The following is a 21,219-nucleotide window of genomic DNA, read 5'->3' as shown; positions in this document are numbered from 1 at the left end:
GGCCTATGCCCATCTGAGCGATCGAGCACCTCATGGCTTTGTCAAGATCTAGGCCCTTGAAGTTAGGTCTCACACTTACCCAGAACACAGCCTCACGACAGTGTGAAAAGAGCACTGATCGTAGCCAAGCGTTTGGGATCAAATGGCTTCTAAGATTCCAGAGCACTTGTCCTCATACACCGATGACATCACACATTCCACCCAGAACTGCTCTTTATTAAAGGTACTCAAGGAAAAGGCCTTTGGCCTCCAGGGGAGTGGGTGAGTGTCCCAATATGAATACTGGAGTCGCCTCCTCTTATCCCAACATCATATCCCACTGGAACCTTGTCCTATGTTTAATCAAGTCCATTAGTGATTCCAAATGAAAATGATGCATCTACATATCAGAAGTAGAGAAGATAAAAATTAAATGTTGATCATCCCTCATCCATAATAAAAATGACTAATACAGTTTATTTTTATGGCCTTTCTTATTTGTGTCCAACTACCATCATATTCAAATTGAAAATTTTAAACTATATTTGGAAGTAAATGCATTTCACTTGCAATTGTAAGAAGTAATATGGAGAAGTCCTATAAACCCTTTATCCAATTTCTATCAATGCTAACAACTTGTATAGCTATAGTAAAATATCACAATAGGAAATTGGGAAAATCTACTTATTCAGATTTTGCCACTTTTTGGGTTATTTCCTGAAACAGAGAGAAAGAGAGTCACTCTTGACAGGATCTTCACGTTATTACCCTCCCGTTGGCCCTGCAGCCAGCCAGGATCATAGGTATGCCGGTGGGCACGCCCGGTGCGTTCAGGTCGATCTGGGAAGCGAACCCAAAGCCATAGATGACTGTGTCTCCCCCTCAACTCACATATTGAAACTTGGTCACCAATACGGTATCAAGAAGTTTACCTGGGGCCGGCAGGTGGTGTAGCTGGACTCCCACATGGTTGACGGCGGTTGAGTTCCAGACCCAGTGGCTTAAAACTCATGCTGGGCATGTGTGCCCCAAATCCCAAGAAGGGAATGTAAGACAAGGGACTGGGGTGTGGTCATCCCCCCTGGGGGGGGGGGGATGCCTCACTTTCTCTCTCAGTGTATCTGGCAAGCACACGCGTCTTATAGCAAAAATCTGTCTGAAGAAAAATATTTACCTTTAACAGTTGTTTAGTTTTGAGGGTGGAACTCTCATGGGTGGGATTATGGCCCTTGTTAAAGGGTTTGAGAAAGTGGATTTCCTTTATATCAGCTCTGTCACCAGGTGAGGACATTACATGGTCTGGAAATCGCAGCGATAAGGTGCCACCTTAGAAGCAGAGAGAGCACACACTGAACCTGCTGTTGCCTTGACCTTGGGCTTCCCAGCCCCTCAGAACTGTGAGAAGTAAATTTCAGTTATTTATTTATAAGTTACTCAGCCTCTGGTATTTTGTTATAGTAGCACAAACAGACTAGGATGAGGCCCTATGAGTGCCCTTCACGTCACCTGTCCAGGAGGTGAGGTCTGAGGGTCTCTCCCCATGCTCTTTACTCTCAGTCGTATTTGATTACTGCAGTGAGAGGGGACCTTGTCCCAGTTACAACACCAGCAGCAGGAGAAGAGTGACGATCTCACATCGATACAGTGGAGGGGAATGGGGGCAAATCCCGTGGGACTTGCTGTTCTTCCCAGAGTGAGTCCTTCCCTATTCCTGAACTGGGAAGGAATGTGGTAGACCACAGACCACCAGAGCAGGAGCCAGGTGTCCTGGATTCAAGTCCTTCTGACTGAGTGGAGGACCTCAGGGCAAGTCAGGTAACTCCTGTGATCCCCAGAGTAAAACAAAATAAACTTGAAAATAACTCTGTGGACGTAACAGCATACATAAATGTGCCATTGCCCCAGCAGGACTAAAGGTTAGACTAGGGAGGTCAGACCTGTTCCTTTGCCTTAAAGCAGAGAACTACACCTCAGTCTGGAATGTGCCCAGGGACCTAGTACAATACCGTCAATCCATTTCATGGCAACACCAGCAATGGTGCTTTCTGCGTTGTTAGACTGCTGTTTTCCGGTTCTTTTGGCTAGAGGGAGCAGGCTTTCCCTGGGGCCTTTTGTTCTGTGCTTACTGATGTTTCTAGTTGCTGGCTTCTTCAACACCTAGAATGAGACTTAAGAAATCCAAAAGAAAAGGAAATAGGGAGAAATTACAGCCTTATCACTGCTCACGTCCTGGGGTTCTTATTTACTCTTTCCTTCTCTCCATCTTTGAGTCATTCCTGCCTCATGTATATTGTCCAGGTTCGTTCATTCTTTCGTTCGTCCGTCCTTCCTTCCTTCCTTCCTTCCTTCCTTCCTTCCCTTCTTCTTCTTCTTCTTCTTCTTCTTTTTCTTCTTCTTCTTCTTTCTTCTTTTTTTTTTTCTTTTTAAGAGGTTTATGCTTTAGGGCATGTGTGCTTGCAGGAGAGAGAGAGAGAGAGAGAGGGGAAATGAATGAGAGGGAAGTGAGAAATTACCCCCCAGGGGGGATGGTCATACAGCAATCCCTTTTCCTCCAGACATCTTGGGCACACATGCACATGCACCTGGCATAATTTTTAAGCAACTGGGTCTGGGAATTGAACCGTGGTTGGCCATGTGGGAGTCTAGCGATGTAACTGCAACGCAATCTGCTGACCCCTGTCTAGGCATTTTCACATTTCTTAGAGGGAATCTATCTTGTCCATAGCCAGAAGTACTAGACAGTCACTTCATTGTTGTTAACTTTTGAGTTTTCAGTATGTCATTATTGTTAACAAACTTTATTCCATAGAGGGAGAGGTTGCCCTGCAAATGGCATTTATTAAAAAAAAAAAAAAGACAAAAACAAAACAGCAAATTGGGAAGAAAAATGTAAGCTGAGAATATGTAATAGCTCTATGCACACTATTTCCCCCTTTCATTTAATCATGGTTATACCTTACAATTATGATAGAGAGGTGGCACTCATGATGTTTTGTCAACCCCTAAAGTTGAAAGAGAATATTCATTCTTTCTCTCTCTTTCTCTCTCTCTTTCTTTCTTTCTTGCTTTCTTTCTTTCTTTCTTTCTGTCTGTCTGTCTTTCTTTTTTGAGAGGTTTTTGCTATAGGGCACGTGCACTCACCAGAGAGACAGAGAGAGACAGAGAAACAGAAAGCGAGAAATCACCCCCCAGAGGGGATGACCACGCCTCAATCCCTTCTCCAAGGACTTGAACCATGGTTGACCACATGCACGCATACACCCGATGTGAGTTTAAGCCACCAGGTCCAGGACTTGAACCATGGTTGACTACGTGGGAGTTCAGCGACACAGCCATTACGCTAACTTCTGGTCCCGAGAATATTCTTTTAAATACACCATGGAATACTGGTCAGCAATAAAAAGGAACATCTTTAGTGGATCCTAAGGAATTATGCTAAGTAAAAAAAGTCAATTTAAAAAGATTGTATGCTGTGCGATCCCATTTATACAGCATTACTGAAGTGATAAAACTATGGAGATGGATGGATTAGTAAACTGTCGGTTTAGGAAAGTAGGGACGGAGGAACTTCAGCTATAAAAGATAGAACATGGAGATTCCTTGTGATGGAGCTATTGTGTGTCTGGTGGTGGTCACACAGATCTTTACACAATAACATTGCATAGAATTATACACATGTGATGTGCACGTGCAGACACAGACACAGTTCAGTATGTGTAAAAGTGGTACAATACTAGTAAGGTGAATGCCCTGTAGCAGCGGCAGTGTTGTGGTTGAGGCCAGACACTACCCAGAGACTGGAGCTACCCATCTACTACTGGTGACCTTGTACTACAGGTATACACACTGTTGCCATTGGGGAAACTAGTGAAGGCTATGTGGGAACAATGTCTTACTCTTTTTTTCTTTTTTTTTTTTTTTTTGAGAGATTTTTGCTATAGGGCGCGTGTGTTTGCCAGAAAGACAGAGAGAGACAGAGAGACAGAAAGCAAGAAATCACCCCTCGGGGGGATGGCCACGCCACAATCCCTTCTCTTCCATTCTCCTCTTGGGATCTTGGGCACGCATGCACATGTGCCGGGTATGAGTTTAAGCCTCTGGGTCTGGGACTCAGACCACGGTCAGCTACATGGGAGTTCAGTGACATAGCCATTACATTAACTGCTGGTCCCACAATGTCTTATTCTTATAGTGGTTTCAAAATAAAAAAGTTTTTTTAAAAAAGAATTTTGCTGTTTTGCACTTTCTGCTACTGCAGCCTGCTGTACTCCCTTGGCCGGTGCAAACAAAGAGGAAATAGACAGCCTAATTTGTTTCTGCTTAATGGTCTCTTGTGTGCACAGACAAGACCCATTTTTCTTTTTTTTAGTATATTTTTTAATGTCAAGAAAAGCCGTTTTAGCTTTAATAAATCAAAGAAATGCTAAGAAACTTTGCTTAAAACTTAAAGCCAAGAAACAGGTTAGCATTCTGTTCAAATAGTAGGTACATGAACCTATCGGCAGATCAAGACAGGACAAAAATCCTTAAAACTGGAAAATGAAGCCTAAAAGAAAATCAGCAATGTTTTAGTCAAAAGTCATAAGATTCTGTTTCATCAGTTCAGTCTCGTATATTTAATGTATCTTCTGTTGTGGTTTGATCTTCCCGATTATATTCCCAATTCTGGGATATAATATTCAACTTCAGATCTGTCTCTATGATTATTAAGTTGGCCATTTTCTTAGTTTTTAGACTCTTATTTCTGTGCCTGTATTTAATTTTCCTGGTATAGTACTCCCTTAAGAATGTCTTGAAGATCTGATCTGGTGTTGGTAAATTCTTTCAGGTTTTGTTTATCTGAGAATGTTCTTGTCTTCTCATATGAAGGATAATCTTTTTTTGGGAGAGGTTTTCGCTATAGGGCACGTGCACTCGCCAGACAGATAGAGAGAGACAGAGAGATAGAAAGTGAGAAATCACCCCCCCCAGGGGGGATGGCCACGCTGCAATCCCTTCTCCTCCATTATCCTCTCGGGATCTTGGGCATGCACACACATGCGCCCAGCGTGAGTTTAAGCCACCGGGTCCAGGACTCGAACCACAGTCGACTACGTGGGAGTCCAGCGACATAGCCATTACGCTAACTGCTGGTCCCATATGAAGGATAATCTTGCTGGGTACAGTATTCTTGGTTGAAATTGCTTTTCCCTTAACACTTTGAATATATTTTCTCATTCTTTCCTAGCTTGCATTGTTTCCAATGAGAGGTCCGTTATGAGCCTGATGGGATATCCTTTGTAGGTAACTTGATGTTTTTCTTTATATAGTGTGTATTTCCATTTTTAGATCTTGCAAGAATTTCTTCACCTCCTGGAACTTGTCAGCTCCTTTCTCCTGCCTCTTCTGCAGTTCATTGTCTCTCTTCTCTACCATCTCTGTTAGCTTTGTCACTATGAATATTCTAAATTCTTTATCTGACATTTCCATGAGTTTGATTGTACTGTCTGAGGATGAAGAGGAGTTATTCTTTTCCCATGGAGGAGAGATATTTTCTTGCTTTTCCATATTTCTTGTGAGCCTGCAGTGATTTCTAGTCATCTGATGGATGGTGCATTTCTTCCTAGTTCTTAAAGTTCAATCTGAGTGTTTAGGGGGCATGCAGGAAGAGGTGATCTGCAATCTCTCTTCTGTTCCATTGTGACTCTTTGTGCTTCAGATTCAGTGGGAATACAGGAACATTCTGACCCTAATCGTATCCAGATGTTTAGATCCTGTTCATTTGGACCTGTTTAGACACTTAGTGCACAAAGGCTACTAGAAAATGAATCTGGAGGGAGAAATCTCAGCAGAAAATCTTCATTTTTATTCAAGGAAACCAATATTTCACAGCTCAAGTTTGGTATCCATCTCAGCGACAATCCATTTTTCTCACTTGTATAAAGGCTATTTTCTTTCCTCCCCCCATTGTTACTGTTTGGAATTTGAGCAAATTGCAATTTGATCTCATTTGGAGTTATGATTGAGAGTTTGACTTCTGGAGTTTGACTGTGATTGCTCCCCTTTGTGGTTCCCAATGGCCCCCTCAGTAGCTTAGATGATGTCCTCTGCACAAGTCTCGGCGCCACATCCTCTGAGACTGGCTCTGTACAGGGATGCTACAGGCTACACACTACCCAGAAACTCCGGTGCCCCCTCTCCTACTGATGGGGAAAGATACACGTTTTCCATAAAGGCCATACAGACTTTGTCCTTGAGGTGTTGGTTGTGTGTCAGGGGTGAGAGGAGTGCCTGTACACTAGAGAACTTTTGTGGGTATTAGGAGATAAAAGTTAAACTCTAGGTTTGTGAGATTCTTCAAGTTGTTCCAGGTACTTTGACATCTCTCGAGGTAAGCAGTAGGTAAACTGGGTCAGGTAGATGAAATGACCCTGTATTAGTGAACTGTCATCTGATGGTAATAGAAGATGATTCTATTGTAGAAACTGAGATGCTGGGAAATACACGAGCCTATGGGACTTTGTCATAGGATGCAAAATATCTCCTAGAAATGTGAGAAATCCTCGTGTATGTATTTTAGTGTAAAGTGGACATGGTTGTTACATATAGAACTCAGTTTTCATTGAGTTAATGGATTTCACAGTCAAATGTCAGTAAAGGCCAGAAGAAAACTTAAATGTAAGAAATCAGCAAATAAAAAGTAGGTGGTATGGAACATTGTCAAACTGGCTATCTCAGACTCAGTATGAATGTTGTCAAGTGCAGTTTTTAAAACAGTGGTGACCAGATAATTATATCAGACTGCATTAACTGACAGCTGCTTCAGGATAAACTGTGGTTAGCTTTTCTATATTATGAACTCCCGAAGTAGACTGGGTCATATGTAACGAAAACACAGATATCAAAGGCTTATCCTAGAGTTGTCTGCTTCTGGGTAGGATGTAAAAAGATGTGGACCCTGTCCTCCTGTGGTGACACCGCTTAGAATAAAAATCATGCATTTCAAGGGCTTTGAAAGATTGGTAGGTATGGGACCAGGAGCTGGAGTAATGGCTATGTTGCTGAACTCTCATGTAGTCGACTGCATTTCGAGTCCTGGACCTGGTGGCTTAAACTCATGCCGGGTGCGTGTGTTTGCGTGTCCAAGATCCCAAGAGGAGAATGGAGGAGAAGGGATTGCTACGTGGCCATCCCCACTGGGGGGTGATTTCTCGCTTTCTGTCTTTCTGTCTCTCTGCCTCTCTCTGTCTTTCTGGCAAGCGCCCTATAGAAAAAACTTCTCAAAAAAAAAAAAAAAAAGATTGGTAGGGGTCGGGGGGCTTTGGGGGATTGCAGAAGACACCCTCTCTGTGGCTGAGCTGAGAGCCCTAAGCTTTCTGGGAAGTGCCTGAATGAGTACAGGTCGGGAGAGGAGTGGGCCACCCACAGAGTCTTTGGTGGGTGAATACCCTGGGTGTCGGGGGAGATGAGGGTTTGGAAGAGTTCTAAATGTTTCAACCTTATTATTTCCTTTCTCTGGGCATTTGCTGGGAAAGTACATTGGAAAGGAAAGGCAGGTGGTAAGCAGTGAGAGGCAGTCTACACATGCCTAAGCACCTGCACTCTCCCAGTGCCCATGAGCCACTGCAGGGTAGACTCACGGGCACTAGGAGGGAGGCTCTGTCTAGGAGGTGACTCATTGGCTGGAATGACGGCTCATTAAATGGGAGGTTTCTCATTGGCTGGGAGAAAGGCTCATTGTCTAGGAGGCAGCTCACTGGCTGGGAGGGAGGCTCCTTGTCTGAGAGGCATCTTACTGGCTAGGAAGGAGGTTCACTGGCTGGGAGGCAGCTCACTGGCTGGGAGGGAGCCTCACTGGCTGAGAGGTGATTCATCTTTGCAAAGGAGGTTGTTCTTTGGGGGCCATGAGACATTTAAGATATTAGGGCAGACTGTTGTGGGGAGAGAGAATTCTGGGCTCTCACAGCCTTCTTTTGCTTCTGGATTCCTCCTCTAGAAATGGCAGCTTGTACTAGCTGAGAAATGCCCCCTAGCAAACAAGCTGCTTGAAGAGCTCTAGAACCCAGCGCTCTTCTCTTTTTTGGTCATTTAGTACTGTCTGGGTGTTCTTCCCAGCAGAGGGAGCAATGCTGTGACCCTAAGAGCCCCCTTCCTTCCTCCTCACATATCTATGAGAGAGAAAGACCATACTTCATTTGTTTTGTTTCGTTTTAGGGCTTTGAAGTTTGGAGAGAGGCTAGGAAGAAAAATGCTACTCAAAACACACTATTATTCCAGGATGCTGTTCTTACTATTTAAAACATTTTTTGCCAGAGAGTGGGTGTGCTCACCAGAGAGACAGAGAGGGAGAGGGAGAAAGCACCCCCTATGGGAAATAGTCATGCCACAAGTCCTTCTCTCTCTCCTACCTTTCAGTATTTGGGACACATGTGCACATGCTATGGGAAATAGTCATGCCGCAAGTCCTTCTCTCTCTCCCACCTTTCAGTATTTGGGACACATGTGCACATGTGCCCTGCATGTTCCTCAAGCTACCAGGTCCTGGCTTGAACACACACACAGTCAGCCGTGTGGGATCTAGGAACCTTAAGCACTACACTACTGGTGGCTCTAGGATGTAATTATAGAAACATTTTGGCACTGAATATGAATAAATGATTCCTTGGTTCTTGTGGCAACACAGCCAAATCCTATTTTTTCATCCATACAGTAGGAATAGTGAACCCCTGGGTTGTTGGGAGGGCTGGCATGATTGGTTTGTGACCTGCTCTGGTATTCCCAGGCGTGAGTTTACCGGGTTGATATTGGCTTTGGGACATACTTGGGTTGGCCTACAGTGCCGCCTAGTGGGAGAGTTATGAAGGGCAGCCTGCAAGCAGCCTTGGTTCTGGGCAAAGCAAACTATCCAGAACAATGTATGGCTCTTCATAGGTCAAACATGCTTAGGGACTGGCCGGCAGGTGGCGTGGTTAAGGGTGCTGGATTCCACATGGTTGATCATAGTTCGAGTCCTGGACCTGGTAGCTTGCCTTTTCTCTCTCTTTCTCACTCTGACCCTCTGTGGTCAAATTAAAAAGGAAACAAACAAACAAAAAGATGCTTAGGGAATTTGTACTTCAAAATTGTTGTGGGACTAGACAGTGGCAGTGGCACTGTGATAAAGCATGACACTCTGTGAGGCAGACCCACATGAGAAGGTTCTGGGTTCATGTCAGGAGACCGCCCTGAGGTCTGGCTGGCTGAGACTCAGGGCTGACTGAGGCTGGGGGAGTGGAGTGTAGCGTCAAGACCCTGTAGGGTGTCCTCTCTCTTTCTCTCTCTCTTAAAAAAACAACCCCCCCAAAAAAAAACCCTCTAAAACATTGCATAAATGTCACTATCTTAAATTATTAATACATGATAGTTTAAATTTTTGTTTGTTGTAAAATAAGCCAGTTGTTGGCTATTTCATGCGTTTTTCTTAGGGACTACCACCACAGTGTTGGGAGAGCATTTTGAAAGGGAAAATGGCTGCATAAATGTGAGGGATTTATGTCTTAATTAGAAATAATGTGTGGCATTTATATGACAATTTACTAAGAAAGTGGGCTTTTTGTTTATGGTTCATGAAAAATGCATATTATGAAATGGGTTTCCATTATTTTTTTTATGTCAGAATAAGCTCGTATTTAATTTCATTCTTCTCGGAACTTCTTGAGATCTCCTTGTATGACAGTCAAGGTGAGGAAGCCTGAGCTCGTGTAGCTCCCAGTCCTGAATTCCACTTACTGGGCCCTGAAGTCTGGTATTCTCATTTGGTGGACACAGTGTCACAGTGTCGGGGCAAAGTGGATGTGCAAACGATTGTGTCCATAAGCAGGACCGAAGGAAGGAGTGTGGGAAGCTCCGGTCACAGCCAGGAGCACCGTGGCTGAAGAAAAGCGCAACTCTCTGAAGCACAAAGCCGTTTCCTTTTTCCTGCTGCTGAGCAGTGACATGACAGGAGAACTACTGCTGTATTTCCTTGGCCCTCTATTTATTTCAGTTAGAGAGCACTTGTTCAAAGAGTTTTTAGCAGTTTCCCATTTTCTTATTTTTTTCTGTTCTGTTACCACAATAATTTTATTAAATGTCTGTTTTATGTGTACAGAATGAATTTAGTTCCTACATGTTGGGGGTCTTTGTTTTTTATTTTATTATTATTTTTTTTTAAAGTTTATTTCCTTCATGGGGCCAGCAGGTGGCATGGTGGTTAAGGGCACTGGATTCCCACATGGACGACCGTGGTTCGAGTCCGGGACCTGGTGGCTTGCTTTTTCTCTCTCTCTATTACTCTGTCTCTCTCTGGACAAATTAAAATAAATAAATAAATGGATAAATAAAGTTAAATTTGTTTCCTTCTTCCATGAGCAAGAGGGTCAGACAGAGAGACAGGGTCTTGATGCCATGATCCACCCCTAACTTCAGCTAGCCCCAGATCATAGGTACACATGTGTGCCTAGCATACACGGAGAGGTGTCTGGTCATGAACCCAGACACTTCCATATGGGATTGCTTCATATGGTGTTGTGAGTTGCCTTATCACTGTATCGCTGTCCTGTTTTCTCTGGGTTCTTATAAAGGCAGGGCTTCTCCCCTAAATAAAACACTAAGCAGGCACTCAAAGGTCACCCACCTGGACAAGTAACCACTCTCAGTATGCCATTTATGATGAGTCCTCGTGAAGAGACAGTGGGTCTGTGGAGAGGAGAGGGGAAGGCAGCGAGGATGGGACATGGTCACATGAGCGAGGCTGAGAGGTCTCTGGATACAAACTCAGAACATTCCCAAGTGGGTCAGCCTTGCAGGGTATCGTGTCTTACACTATGATTGGCCCCCTTCACATTTTTTTTGCACCAAATAAATAGTTAAAAAAAAATGCCAGAGGGTGTGAGCGCTTGTCAGAGAGACAGGAGAAAGCACCCTCTACCCACCCATGGGGACTGGTCATGATCAAAATCCCTTCTCTTCCCTTTCTCCCTCCTTTTGGGATTTTGGACACACATGCACACATGCCCAGCATGTTTCTCAAGCTGCTGGGTCTAGGACTCAGGCCATGCAGTCAGCTACATGGGACCCAGCCACCTGAGCCACCATGCCGTGGCTGGCCCAATAAACTTGTATTTTAGTTCCATTTTCCGTGACATTTTTGAAGTCCCTTGTACTTTGCCTACCATGGGACCATGGCAACATGGATGTGTAAAGGACCAGAGAAGGGACATGAAGAAGTGGACCATGACTCGATCCATCGCACATCTAAACATGTGAGGGCTCCAGGCTCACCTGACTGAGGGTTGCCTCCCCTGTGAGTGACAAGGTGTGGCTCTGTGATTCGAAGAATCATTGCATCCTACTGCATCCTACAGAGAGCTAGAGTAACAGGGACTAGACTTATCCCCCAATCTGAAATAATTAACACAGGACAAAATGGATGGAGGAAAACCAAAGAAAACAGCTCTCAAGATACTGGATGTCGGGCCGCGCAGAACAGTGGTCCCTGACAGGGAACGGCTGAGGCAAGCCAGGTCTTTTTGGTACTGCCCACAGAGGTTCCAAGCTGGCCCACGGCTGTGGCAGCCCACCTGGAGTCCCTTCACTGGAAACATTTTATTGGTGAACATTATTGGCAGGAATCATTTTATTGGCAACATTATTTCTGATTTTTCTAAATGTCAAGTGTCCGAAAGAAAGCAAGACTGTCTTTTTACAAGCAAAATGAGAAATAGTGATTGTTTAAAAAAATAATTGGAAGGACCAGCAGTTAGCGTAATGGCTATGTCGCTGGACTCCCACGTAGTCGACCGCGGTTTGCGTCCTGGACCCGGTGGCTTAAAACTCAACGCCAGGCACGTGTGCGTGCGTGCCCAAGATCCTGAGAGGAGAATGGAGAAGGGATTGCGGCATGGCCATTCCCCCTGGGGGGTGATTTCTCGCTTTCTGTCTCTCTGTCTCTGTCTGGTGAGCGCACGCACCCTATAGCAAAATAACCTCTCCAAAAAAAAAAAAAAATAATAATTGGAATAGTAATAATAATGATCAGGAAAAACAATGAAAAGATACTGGATGATGAAATGGGGATTTTAATGTCTCTGTACTGACTGATATGCATGGTATTCCTCCTGGAAAAAGCAATGTAATACACTGTAAAGTTATATGTGATTCAATGTAATATAAACAAGATTATGATGATAATAAAGAAATCAACAAATTAAAAAAAAAGAAAGCAATAATGCACTGTGCCCCATTCTGTTCTTCCTGTGGCACATCTCAGACAGCACATGTGTATCAACCCCCTCCTTTTCCTTCCTTTTTTTCTGAGAGAAAAAGAAAGAACAGGAAGGAGAGGAGAACAAAAGAGAGACAGAGATACAAAGTTTTGACAGGATCTTGCTGTGTTGCATACTCCTGCCCCGGCCTCCTAATTAGCCAGGATCACAGTTGCCTGCAGCCGCACCTCACAACCTAATTAGGTTGCCTGGGACCCAAACCTGGGCCTCCCAGGTGGCCTCTAGCCTCTCAAGTGGTGGTGCTACTGTGCACCACCATGGCTGGGCCACTCCTTTAGTTTTCCAGTGTGTTGGTTATGTCAGAGTCTGCTTTGGGGAACTTTAGCATTTATAGCTTCCCACATCTTTGCAACACCCTCTTCACAGTTTGATAGCTTCCCAGGTGTAAATCCTGCCCTCCAATGTGGATTCTCAAGATGTCACGTTTCACAGCCTTCTTTGCTTTTAAGGTGCACACATGTGATGGAGGGTCTAATAATTGTTCATACCTACTCAGTATTTTGAATGTGAGCATGCCACTTGTTGGTGGGAATCGTGTAGGTAGCAACCGCAGGGGTGGCAGGGGTGGTAGGAGTGGCAGTGGTCTCCTGATACAGCAGAAACAGCAGCTCCTGGCTGGGCCAGTTCTGTGATGTGGCATCAATGATCAGGTGTGTGGTGCTTATCTTATAATAAACTATTTACTCCTCAAACTAGCTAGAGGACTTCTATTGTCTACCACTAGAAACCCTGACTTATGGATTTACTTTTAACTGTTAGAACGGAAACCCCCCCAGCTCAACAGGCCTGCACAAAGCATGAGGTCCAGAGGAGGTGGTCCAGCATAGGTAATTCAGTAGCATCTTGAAGTCAGTTCTTTGAGTCTTTTTACTCACTGTTCTATACTTTCTTCCCCTTTGCAATCTTGAACTTCATTTCCCCATCTTTAGTCTTGTGGTATGTCTTCTCTTCCCTCTGGTGCTCAATGAATCTTAGAGGGTGATTGCATTGTTGGCCAGAAGAGAGGAATCTATTGGGTCATTGGGAAAGTCATGATGTATTTTTCTACATTTCTTTGCAAAATGCATCATGATTTTCCCAATGACCTGGTATCTGGAGGAGCTGGCATCTCCTTGGATGTAGGGCCTCCCATTGATGTCTGTGAGAAACAGCCAAGAGAGTCATTGGGTCATTGGAAAAGTCATGATGCATTTTTGCATAGAAAAACATAGAAAAATATGTTATGACTTTTGCTATGACCTAATAGAATCTGAGAAGTTTCTTCTCTTCTGTCCCTCTCCAGCCCTCCAACTTTGGCTGTGAGCACAGACCTCTTCCTTCTTCATCGCTCTTGGATGTGACTCAGAGGTCACCAGGTTGCTGTTATCTATTTGGCCTCCTTTCTGTTTTTTGGGGCTTGTTGCCACATGCAGTATTTTCCCTTTGTCATGCTCTGTGTTTTTCATCTCTGGTTAAGGCCATTCAACACCCCAACCCTAGAGATTTCCTGGGGCAGGTTTCGTATTTCATCATAATCATGTTTAGTTGCAAAGTCAGGTTGCATCTTGGAGACCTTTTTGATCACCCTTCTTCAGTTTTGTGCCCAATTCTATTGATGGGTCATAAAAATCCTGTGGATGAATCCTTTGTTTTGCATAGAAAAACATAGAAAAATATGTTATGACTTTTGCTATGACCTAATAGAATCTGAGAAGTTTCTTCTCTTCTGTCCCTCTCCAGCCCTCCAACTTTGGCTGTGAGCACAGACCTCTTCCTTCTTCATCGCTCTTGGATGTGACTCAGAGGTCACCAGGTTGCTGTTATCTATTTGGCCTCCTTTCTGTTTTTTGGGGCTTGTTGCCACATGCAGTATTTTCCCTTTGTCATGCTCTGTGTTTTTCATCTCTGGTTAAGGCCATTCAACACCCCAACCCTAGAGATTTCCTGGGGCAGGTTTCGTATTTCATCATAATCATGTTTAGTTGCAAAGTCAGGTTGCATCTTGGAGACCTTTTTGATCACCCTTCTTCAGTTTTGTGCCCAATTCTATTGATGGGTCATAAAAATCCTGTGGATGAATCCTTTGGCTGTCCCTGGAGGTTCTTCAACTTTACCTGGGGTCAGAGGGAGGGAGAAGTTCAACATTAAATGTCTCTGCTCCTTGTTGCTTTCCCACTGAGGTCAACCCTCATTGCATTCTATGTAAAACTTAATTGTAACGTCCTCCCTTTCCTGATAGATGCTCCTGATCCCACTTTTTCTTTCTCCATTGCCCTTTCCTCTTTTACATAGCACATTATTACTTGTGATCTATCTCTACTTCTGGATGATTAATTCCTCAAAAACAAATGATATCTTCTGTTCACTAATGTATCCTAACTGTACCTGGCGTGTGGTAGGTGCCCAGTAAACAGTTTGTGAATAAATGAGTGAACTAATACAAAGAATTCTTAATAGTGGGCCAGAAGGAGGCCTGGTGGTTAAGGTGCTGGACTCTCACATGGCTGACCATGGTTTGAGTCCCGGAACTGGTGGCTTGAAAATCACACTAGGCACACATATGTGCACTCCCAAAATCCTGAGAGGAGAATGGAGGACAAGGGATTGCAACATGGCCAACTCCTGGGTGTGTGCGTGTGTGTGTGTGTGTGTGTGTGATTTCTCATCCCCTCCCCTCTCTGGTGGGTGCACGTGCCCTATAGCAAAATTTTAAATAATAAAAAATTCATAATTGTATAAAGCCACACACACACACACACACACACACACACACACACACCTGCTCGATTTCTTTAGGAAGTAGGAATTTGGGGTAGGAATAATTTCCATATGATACCCCAAAGAAGCATGGTTGAGGTGGTTTATTTTTGTGTATTTTATGGTTTTATTTTTTTAAATAATTACTTATTTAATTTTATTTATTCATTCACTTATTTTAATTTGACCAGAGAGAGACAATGGGGGCAGCAGGGGTGGGGCAAGAAAACAAGCCACCAGCTCCAGGACTCAAACTATGGTCGACCATGTGGGTGTGTCTAGTGCCTTAACCACCATGCCATCTGCTGGTCCCTGATTTTATTGCTATAAACAGACTTAATGGAAAGCACACAGACCGTGAAGGCTCAGGTCACTATTTAGCTAGGCCTGTGCAGGTTTTATTTATTTTCTTTAAGGTATGTGCCACCATCATCAACCTGGATGGAGTGGTTAGGGAAGAGCCCTCGAAGTCACCCTGTAAAGCTCCCCTCAATGTGTTCCCAGCAGTGCTCACGCCTCCCAGATTCTGGTGTTCTCTTTCTCAGAGCATGTCTCTAATTGATGCCATCCAAGCTCCAGGCCTTGCTGTCCCTCCAAACACTTAGCCTTCACACTTCCAGGCAGCTCAGGGAATGTCTGCTCAGGGAATGTGATCGGGAATATCTGCTGCCAGACACACTCAGCAAAGCACATTTTTCTGAGTGGGGGTGTGGGGTGTGGGGGGTGAGGAATGGGTCTGTGGATTAGAAATTGTCGATGGAAAAAATATAACCAACTGTAAAATTAATAATTAATAATTAATGCGGTTTATTTCCAAGCCAACTGTGAGTGATCTAGGCCCGGAGAAGAGGCATACATGCCTTTTCTCAGGGTGATCATGTACATAGGTTCCTTTTATTTGCTTTTGAGATTGACACACAACATTTAATTAAAAGATTTCCCATTGGTCTGGCCCAAAAAGGCGGGACATGTAGAAGCGGGGACTTGTAGGTTATAGGTGGGTTCCACAAATTCTTAGGTTGGTGATTGGAAGGGAAAATCCCTGTCTTAGTTAAAGAAAGGCTTAATCTACATCTCAAGGAAAAGGGAAGTTCTGTGTCTTGGGAAGGCATAAGCAAAAGAAATACATCTCAAAGACTATGCCAGGGACAGGAGGTAGGAAGAATCCTGTTAATAGAAAGTAAAATGGTCTGTTAATGTTTGTGGGCATGACTTCCCCAGTCCCCTTTTGAAAAGATTTTAGAAAAATAGGAAAAGTAGTCAGACTTCTGTCCACAAAATAAACATAAAAATAAGCACAAAAAGACATACTAGTATAGAAAAGCGAGTATTGGTGGGCCCAAATTCTCTGATGGAGAAAGAAAGCCAGGATAGTGAACCAGCCTCAGGTTTATTATTTTATAGGGCAGAAAATGGGGGAAGAGGAAATGGAATGCAAAGCCAGTTGTTTTCAGTTGTTAATCACCTAATGATCTGAAAACAAATGGCGACTGGTGCCATGTGGTTTCTTCTGGTCTTTTGGGGTGAAATCTGAATAACATGTGTGGCTTTCTTAACCCCATATAGCGACACAGTAACAGGTAACAACACACAGCTAGTGTATTCATATATTAATTGCTTTCATTGCTATGCAAATGAAGCTCATGGAACCACATTTCTGTACCCATCTTAAGGTCACCATGTTTGTTCAGATTGGGCCACTCCCTACATATCCTTCTTTTTCTTTTTCTAATTTGAGTTTGTGGAGCTGGACGCCTGCTGTACGGAAGTTCTCTCATTGGAGTCAAGTGGTTTTGCAGACTAGTAGGAAAATAAACATAAGCAAGATTATTGACACAACAATTTTCAAGAAATACCATAAGGAGTGGCAAAGCATCTTAAAAGGATCAGTGTCTTTAAGTTTATTTAAAATGTTAGGGGCTAAATTAGAAGGATTGAACAAAGGTAGAAAATTATTTTGCAAATTTATGATCTGTTTATGAAGATCTTTCAGATCTACAGGCATATTGTTAGAAGACCATAGTCTATGGCATTGGTTTTGTATAGAAATCTACTTCTAGTGTGTGTCATTATATGGCAAAAAAGTTATACAGATATATTGAAATAATGTATGACATTCTCAAATGACTTGTAATGCCTTGTAAACACCCATTCTCCTAAACTGTCTGAAGAAGTTCTCAGCTCTTGCAAATGAACATCAATTTGTTTGTCAATATTTAATTGGGTGCCCAATGCTTGATCTGACAGTGAATACCACAAGCGCACTTGAAATGGGCTTAGGTGAGATGACTTTGGAAAAAAACAAATGCAACAGCTCAGGCAAATTGTATAATAGGACCAGAAGAGTAGTGACAACCAATTTGTTTGGAGAATAAGAAAATATCAACAACTATATTATCCTTGGTTATTTGTGAGTCAAGGGCAAGAGATTACATTCACTGCTGTCCCTGCAGTCTGCCATTTTGCTGCCATGTTCACCTGCTTATTGTTCTTTCTCTGCCAGAGAGCTTATCGTTGATTCTTCTCATCTCCTTGCTTTACTCCCTGCAGCACCAAAAAGTTGTTAATGTTACCTGCACTTCAGAAAGAAGCCATTTGTTTGTTCTGACAGAAACACAATGGAATAGAAAGAGACCGAAGTGGGGCCACGTTCTGCTAGGATGACCCTCACGGGAAAGTTATGGATTCACATTTGAAGGTCTTGAACAATCCATGCTTACACATGTGTCCATGATCTGTTCTGGCTGAGGCTTGGGGTGTATCATAGCCAGTTAGGGATGCTGTCTTTCTGTCTGTCTTGCTTGTGGGCAAAAAAAAAGTAAGCTTTTTTTTTTTTTTTTTTTTCCCTTATTGCCAAAGTGTGTGTGTGCTTACCAAAGGGAGAAAGAGGGAAAGTGAGAAAACACTCCCTGTGAGGTATGGTCATATTATGATCCCTTCTCCTCCATTTCTTCTTCCTTTCAGAATTTTGGGCATGCAGGCACACATATATGCCTGGCCCGTTTCTCAAACCACTGGGTCTGGGACTCAAACTATGCATGCTGTTAGCCATGTGGGATCCAGCTGCCTTAACAACCATGCCACTGCAGGCCAGAGATTAGGTCTTTAATATGCTTTACAAAGTCAAGATGACTGGCAAAATGACTTAAACCCAGGACCAGCAGACGGTGTAATGGCTATGTCGTTGAACTCCCACGTAGTTGACTGTGGTTTGAGGCCTGGGCCTAGTGGCTTAAAACTCACACCAGGCGCATATGTGTGCGTGCCCAAGATCCCAAGAGAGTGGAGGAGAAGGGATTGCAGCATGGCTATCCCCCTGGGGAGTGATTTCTTACTTTCTGTCTCTCTGTCTCTCTGGTGAGCACATGTACTCTATAGTAAAAATCTCTCTTAAAGAAAAAAGGACAAAAAAAAAAAAAGACTTAACCTTTTCGAGCTTTAGTTTTTTTAAGGAATGGGCTTAGATACCATCAACCATTCACATCTTTTCTCTCATTTCTCTCATTTCTAGAATGCATCCCCAAATCATAGAAATGAATCTTGTTCTGAGAGGCCATCTTCAACTTAGCAAAAAAAAAAAAAAAAAAAAAAAAGAAAGAAGTCATGGTACTGGCACAACGGGCCTTGACTGATCAATTTCTCTTTTTTCTCCTTCCTCCTCCTTTTTCTCCCACCTCAAAACACAGATATCTCCTTGAAGTCCTTTTTGCCCCCTCTCTGCCTCTTACCCCACTTCTAAATTTCTTAAAAGTAAAAAAAAAAAAAAAAAAGAAAGAAAAAAAAAGAAATTGTCAGAGGGGAGATCAGCTATAAGAACTTTTTATTAGTCCCATCTTCCAATTTCCTGTGGACTCTCTCTTTCATGTGGGCTGTAATTCCCAGCAGCGTGTGTGAGAATGGCTCCAGGAAATGGAGTTTCTATTCTGATTCTGCCTTGAACCTTGGGCAAACAGCCCAAACTCTCTCCTCTCTCCTGGAAGTAACAGTACTCCTCCAGCCTTCAGGGACTAGCAGCCTAGACCCATGTGGAAGTGGCCACCAGAGGGCGCGCATGGATATGAAGTGTAAATATGCACAGGTATTCTGTTTTGGTCTCTGCTCTTGGCAGGCTGTGTTTCCCAGGCAAATTCTGAGCTTAAGGAGCCCCAAAACAAAGAGTCAATTCTCTTTTTAAAAAAAAAATCTTAAATTTTTTCTTTATTCACGTTAAAGTATGGGTCTCCATCCATGAGAATGAGAGAGAGAGCGCCCTTCTGAGGGTGTGACCACCCTGTAACCCCCTTCCTCCTGACCTTAGCTGGATCTTGGGCACTTCTCAAGAATGCCCTGCAAAGATGGTGGCAAAGTACTGCCCACAGGCTGTTGCCCTGGAACCTGCATGGTCAACCTAAATTTGCCGAAATGAACCGGAACGTGAGACAGTGACTATCAAGTTGAGGATGCCTATTTGTTTGTCTGGCTTTTAAAGAGAATCTTCCAAACTATTAAAAGGACTATTTGGCTATCTTTATGATGGCTTGTTTGCTTTGGAAAATAGACAAGAGAACCATTATGTTGTCCTTCTGCTTCCCAGCAAGTACCCCAGTTATGCTTCATTTCCCTCTGTGTTTCAGAAAGGCATGAGATCCACTGATTGAACCTCTCAGTGTCTGTTTCCTCACCTGTAAAACAAGAATAATAGAACTTAGCACATACAGCTGTTAATGAGGCTCAAAGGAGATAGTATTTGTTAAAAGCCATGTGGCAAATGTTATAAGTAAAAGTTGTAAACCATGGGCCAGCAGGTGGCATGGAGGTTAAGGTGCTGGATCCCATGTAGTCAGCTTCACAGTTCAAGTCCTGGTCCTAGTGGCTTGAAAATCACACTGGGTATTTGGGTGTATGTGCTCAAAATCCAGAGAGGAGAGTGGAGGATAAGGGATTGCAGTGTGGCTATTCCCCCTGTGGGGTGATTTCTCTCTCTCTCTCTCTCTCTCTCTCTGGTGAGTACGTGTACCCTATAGCAAAAATTAAAACAAACAAACAAACATGGTTGCAAAGCATATTTTGGTGTATCCCATTCATCTCCAATCTGGACACATATGAAAATAATGCCACAGTACGGTCCCTGTGCCTAATTGTCCTTCCTCCCAGCCCTTTGTGGAGCAAGGGATCTAAGGGACTGTTTGCTCAGGTAATATCTCAGGTGAATGGAACAAAGGTCTAGAAATCGATTCCATAGTGAGGCAGTTGGTTGGTCATGTTTTGCAGTCACCTCTTGTCCCGGAGTAGGCAGGACAATGGCTCTGGCCAGGTCATTGGCAGGGGTCTTGGACATGTGGTGTGTGACACCGTCAGTGGCCAGTAGATGGCACAAATTGCCTACTGCCACCATGAGCCTTGTTCATTCAGCGCTTTCTCAGAAGGCAAAGATCTATTTCTAATCCAGCCAGGGCTTTATGGCAATGCTTAATCACATGGAAAGGAACATGCAATAACTACTGGTATTTCTGTAAACACGCACGCTAAGAAGCAGCTGCCAGTTGGGGATGAAGATGGAGGGAACACTCAGAGAGAGGTCTCCTGAGGACAATCTATAAACGGAAAATCTTGTGGGTTTGAAAATTTAAGAACCAGTTAACCTTTGTGACTCATTGAAAGAAACATTTAGAATCCGAAGTACAATGATAATACATTTTGTGGATTATAACCTGTCCAGGATGCACTCTGTCTCTTTTACCTTCCCCTAGATGTCAAATTTCAGGAGAGACGAGATCACCTTGCACAAGGTAGGCATGCCCAGCGCTCAGTGTCTGCAGGGCCAGGCCGTGGAACAGAGGGGACACCTTCTGGATTGACTTTTTGGTATATTTTCTTATTCTTTTTGCCCTGGCAAATTGCCTGCCTCTTGGGTTTATCATTTCTCTGGAATGAAATGAAAGTTTACTTGACTCTCCTTCTACCTTGGCACCAGGTGGATAAGAAGCTGAAGAAGACACACAGCTCAGGAAAAAAAAAAAGTGGCAGCTGGTCACCAATGGGGCAATGAGGATTTTTAATACCCGTGGACACTTTTTTTGAAGAAAAAAATGTGTGGTAAAATCCGCATAGCATAAATGTACCACCTTAGCCATTTTGTCATGTTAAGCACATTTGCATGTTGTGCAACCATCACACTATCCATCTCCAGGACTCTTTTCATCTTGCAAAACTGAAACTCTGTACTCATTGAACAACAACT

At 43.4% G+C, this 21,219-nt stretch overlaps 1 protein-coding gene and 1 long non-coding RNA gene across 2 annotated transcripts in view; one reads left to right on the top strand and one right to left on the bottom strand.

Moving 5' to 3' along the window:
* Positions 1 to 300, bottom strand: part of LOC102468778 (putative speedy protein E7) — a 7,499-nt gene extending 7,199 nt beyond the window's left edge. The window contains exon 1 of the mRNA XM_027774996.1: positions 80 to 300. The gene's annotated coding sequence lies outside the window, so the exon portion shown is untranslated. The remainder of the gene's footprint in view (positions 1 to 79) is intronic.
* LOC114009285 (uncharacterized) overlaps positions 1 to 21,219 on the top strand; it is a 25,301-nt gene extending 4,082 nt beyond the window's left edge. The window contains exons 2-3 of the long non-coding RNA XR_003550733.1: positions 20,729 to 20,843; positions 20,953 to 21,219. This is a non-coding gene — a long non-coding RNA (uncharacterized LOC114009285). The remainder of the gene's footprint in view (positions 1 to 20,728; positions 20,844 to 20,952) is intronic.

The sequence above is a fragment of the Tupaia chinensis genome, unplaced genomic scaffold (assembly GCF_000334495.1).
Source record: "Tupaia chinensis unplaced genomic scaffold, TupChi_1.0 Scaffold000511_1, whole genome shotgun sequence".
NCBI classification, from domain to species: Eukaryota; Metazoa; Chordata; class Mammalia; order Scandentia; family Tupaiidae; genus Tupaia; species Tupaia belangeri.
This window is presented reverse-complemented; position numbering and strand designations above follow the sequence as displayed.